We start from the raw sequence: 5,155 nt of genomic DNA on the forward strand, positions 1-5,155 counted from the left end.
GAAACTCTCTCCCACTGCGAGCAGAGCCAAGCAACACAAGGGAGTGTGTGTGAGTCCTAGAACACAAACCGCGCTGAAGAATTCGCCCAGCTTCTTTCCCTGCTTTCCTTGGACCCAGCTTACAGCTGCAGGACCCATTTCTGGGCATAAAGCAGATGATGGGGAATACAGTATTATCATAAAATCACCCCAAGATAGCAGGACACACAGCAAAGGCAGTCATTACATGGCAAGAAGATCATGAATGGAAATGGAAATATCAAACAGGTGGTTCCACTTAACAGGTTGAACTTCGTGCAGCAGTACTAGCTTTAACGGTTTTTACACAAGAAGCAGTCAATATGATTGGTGATTCTGAATATGTTGTTTATGTCATAATGTGAATACACAGGGCCTTTATAAAGTCAATTAGCTGAAAGATACTGTTTAATGTTACTCATATGCCTTCCTATGGTTGTTTGCGGTTTGTTCATGTTACAATTGATTATTTAGTTAAAAATAAATTACAAAGCCAAACTGGCTGCTTTAGAAACTTTCACATAACCTTTTGTAGTTATCTGCAAGAAATGTATCATTTTAAGAAACTTTCCCACCTGATATTGATAGAGGCTTGTTTGTAGGATATTTTAGGGAAAACCCTCCCAGTCAAGACCCTCCTAGGCTCTGGCCAAGCCCTGTCCCCAGCTGGTCAGGAAGTATGCCATCAGACCCAGGTGTTTCTGCCCTAAAAATGTAATCAAGTCACTTTTTCTTTCTGATTTTGACTTCTAAAGGCTGGACCCCCTCTCAGGATGAATTCAGAAACCTTACCCGGGAAAGGTTCTCCAGGTGCTCGCTGTAAAATGGGGCTCCCCAGCAATTGCAGACCCTGGGTTATAGTAAAGTGTTTAGGCAATCGATTATGTATCTTTCTAAATCACTGTCCTTTCTCTTGTGCACTAATGATTACATGTATTACCTTGCTTATTTTTGCTTGGTGCGAAAGCTGAGCATTTAGTAAGCTTATTGTTTTATTACAGGTATTGTTTTACTTTTGTGTTGCCTTAATGTTCATAGTAAGAGAAACGCATGTTATTAAAACAAAAAGGGGGAATACGACCCCTCAAGAACAATTACATAATGCAAGATTTGCACTAAGTTTTTTGAATGCAGATCATCAATCTTGATCCCCGGTAGAGCAGTACAGCTCTTAAGGTTTGCGTGTGCGGAACCAATTTCCAAAATTTTTGTGCAAAGGCAAGGCCCAGCTGATTTGCTAACCTGGGGGAGAGGATATGCTTGTGTTCTATCCCCTGCAGGTCCACTGTGAGTACCAGCTAAAGCTGTCAAACTGTACCGTGAGCTGAAAAGATGCCAGGCAGAATCCTGCATAGGAGATGATCAAGTTGAAGCTGACCAACCCCTCAACAGGGAAGAAGATGGAGAGAAGATGGAGTGATCTCAAGGCTCTGGATGCTGATGCACTAGAATGATGCAATGTGTGGGGGCAGAACCCACTGCCGCAAATACCTTCTTGGCCTACATGGCCATTGTATCGGCTAACTCGAAAGTAAGACCTTTGCTTTATGTTTCGCTGTTTAGCTCTTGTGTTATGGGTGTCAACATGCAAATCTACTGGGCTCCTGTTTATGACCCTCTGGTGTTTCGTCCAGTAACCTGGTGGGACCTGGAAATTCCCATTTCTAATAACAACTCTAAAATACTAGGAGGGGAATAGCTCCCTCCGAGTCATTAACTAATGGGACAGATTGGCTGTCAGTTGAAGGAAATCAAACTTTTGGAGCAGATTCCTACCCTCTATGCTTAACTTCTCGTAATGACAGTACTTGCACCCCTTTCACATTGCACATGTGTTTGGTAAAAATTCATACTGGCAAGAGAACAACCTTACAAGCAATCAAAATTCCAGGGTTTAACACATCACATAACCCTGTAAACACCACCACAGCGCCAAATAATATTCCCATACGTTAGCTTAGAGCCCTCTCCCCTTCAGTGCATATTAAATGGTCTCCATGTAGGATGGAAAACCCGGAGCAACATCGGACACACTCCCTTAATATATCAGTATCAGAATGGGGCCTGCAAGCTCATTTTATTTGTAACAATGCCAGACTTGACATAAATGGCTCCTGCTCAGCAAATATTAGCTGGAGGAATGCAGGACTCTCAGGGTCTGTCACACAGATCCATGATGCCAATGGTGAATCTCCTCCTCACATAGTTCAATGGTGATTAATGCTCCCCTTCCTTCCTCCATGGATATGGGCTTTGAGTTATTCTCATGTGTCATGTACATGTTGGATGAATGCCATTTATATCAAAACTCTTGACACAATGATCTGCACCACACATCCTTATGCAATTTTATTAATAACAAATATGGCAGTTGAATCTTGTAACCAATCATATTGCATCACAGCTGTCAACCCTATGTACACCTCCTGCATCGCCCCTGAAAATACAACTGAAAGGAATTTTACATATCCCTTACTCCTATGTCGGCATGCAGAACTATGGATTCCTGTGACTCTTACATGGAATGGGAAGGACAATCAGGATTTGTGTATCTAAAATGCTTGTTTTTCAAGGAATCCAAATGAACTAAGAGATTTGTTGCTTGGCTTATTGCTTTTATAGTATCTGCTATTATTATTTTAGCTTCATCTACTATTGCTATTGCTGCTTTAATGGAATCAGTAAAAACAGCCCATGAAGTTAGTCCTGCAAAGAGTAATTTACAGAGCAGTTACAAATGCAGGAAGTGATTGATCAACAAATACTGGCGCACTTAGATGCCCTTGAGGCTGCTCTGCTATAGGTAGGAGAAAAACAAGATGCCGTAAATACTCGATTACTCCTTCATTGTGTTTGGCAGCACACCAATGCTAACGTGTGTTACCCCTGTAGAATGGAGCAGTTCTGAAATTTCTTGGTATAAGGTGAAGGCTCATTTACAGGGCGCATTTTCTACAAATATGGATAAAAACATAAATGCATTAAGTGATAGCCTTAGAAAACAATCTCAAAAACTGCAAACCATGTCTGCACAGTTTCTATGATACACTTGCTAGTGACTTTACCTGGCTTAATCAAAAAACTTGGTTTAAGGGTCTAGATTTACACATATGGCTGTTTGGCACTTTGGGGATAGGTCTCTTTCTTATTCTCCTTACAGGATTTCTCCGTCTCTGGCGACTGTTTCAAGTCAGCAAAAAGGCAGATGCAAACATGATGGCTGCTCTCGTGATCGATTCCTCCTTAAAAAAATAAGGGGGAGAGGTAGAAGCACCTGCTTCTGGTGGACCTTAACAAGCACCTTTTTCCCATGAGAAAGTGCATACAAAAAATCATCTCCAGCCATAAATACCTACATGAGAATGTTTCAATTAAGCATCCCAGAACACTGTGCCACTAAGGCTCTGTGGGATGTGTGAGAGGGTCCGAGATAAAAGTGCAAGAAACATCTGCTCTACCATTTATTTGCATGGCTGGTTAGTCTCCTAATCACTGGCTGCATAGTTTGATCCTAAAGTTGTACACCAAAAAACCATACAAATACTGGTGTATGCTTTATAAAGCAATTCTGTCGACTCAGAACAGGGTCCATGTTTTTTCCAATCACTACAACCTCAAGGGGCAGCTCCAGAAAATGGGAGTGTCCTTGGAGTTCTGTGGTACATGCGGCAGCCTGTGAAGGTCCTTCAGATACTTCAGTGTCTGAAACGGTGCTTGGAACATGGACTTTGTAACATCAATAATTTCCTGAGTTTCATGAGAAAAGAACAAGTTTGTAAACACCCAAATGCCTTTTAGGAACTCTAACATTTTTTTAAGTACTGTTGCAATTAATTTTTTTTTGTAGTGGACAACACGGATCATATTAAGTTATGACTTAGACATTCCAAATAAATACAGGTTCAAGGATGGTATGTGCCTGTTCCAACATATTGAAGAACCTGCAACATTACTACATCTAATTTTGTTCTTCTGGGGATTGAAAAAAAAAAATTACTCACTTGGTGATTTTTGTTTGCCTTTCTGCATGGAAGTGTCTCTGGCTTCCTTTTGAACATTTGAAAATAGTGGTACTCTCAGTGTTGTGACTCCTAGCATTATGTTCCATTTCCTGGTACACAGAATCATGATTTCCTGTGCCAGTGTTTCTGGTTTCATCTTGCATTCCAGGAACTTGCAGTGTTCAATGTTTGCAGTATTTCATTGTTACGTGACATCTTGAGATGCGTATGTTGCAATACATAGAAGCCGTTTTATAAACTAATTATCACCTGCCTTAAAAAACAAAGGTGTTAGGAAAAATGTTCTCTTGGCTTGTTCCTCTCTTCATATTGGTGATAAATTTCAACAATGCAGATAGATTTAATCCTGAAGGTTCTTTATGTCTTCTTTTGGTTTTTGATGGGGTTTTTCCCCTCTTCTGTCCTCATAGTGCTTAAAACAATTCTCCAAAATTAGTGTTGCTACTACTGGATTATTAAAAAGACTATGCAAAGAATTGTGCTAATTATTTAACTGTGACACATTGGTGGTTTTATAGCAAGAAATTTGTGCCTTTAAAATTGTCTTGTTTACTAAATATTCTTTGAAACTCCTGGTCCTATGGTTAACCTAGCCGTATCACTACAGATTGCTTAGCAACTTTTGTTTTGTGCGCTGCAATTGAACTGTATTTGCCTTTGATCTAAATTTTTTTCCTCTTCAAGAAAAATTCTGGCCTTTTTTCTGTAGGGCTTTTTTCCCTCCTTTCATTTCTGCCAACCAGCTAAATGTACCAGAAGTAGCTGTTTCAGGAACCTTAGTCCATCTCAGTAGGGTTGTCTTCTGATTTTGAGGTTTAAGAACTCCTTGCTCAGTGACTGATTCTACTTAGGATATAGATCCATTGGGTGATAGATGTAAAGTGGGCTTTTTGTTTGCTTGTTTGGTTGGTGTTCTGAATGCTTAAAGTACTAGAACTCAACACATATAATCTTGTTACAAAGCAGTTTCTTAACTGTGTATGACAGACCAAAGGAGAGACTGTGTAATTTGACGAACTGGTAAAAGGTATGCCTCACTGTTGATATGTTGGAGGAGAGTTTTGAAAAAAAAAAAATCTCATACATTTCAGATTTGTCCTACACATCCTTCCTAA

The sequence above is a fragment of the Corvus brachyrhynchos genome, unplaced genomic scaffold (assembly GCF_000691975.1).
Source record: "Corvus brachyrhynchos isolate BGI_N302 unplaced genomic scaffold, ASM69197v1 scaffold146, whole genome shotgun sequence".
NCBI lineage: Eukaryota > Metazoa > Chordata > Aves > Passeriformes > Corvidae > Corvus > Corvus brachyrhynchos.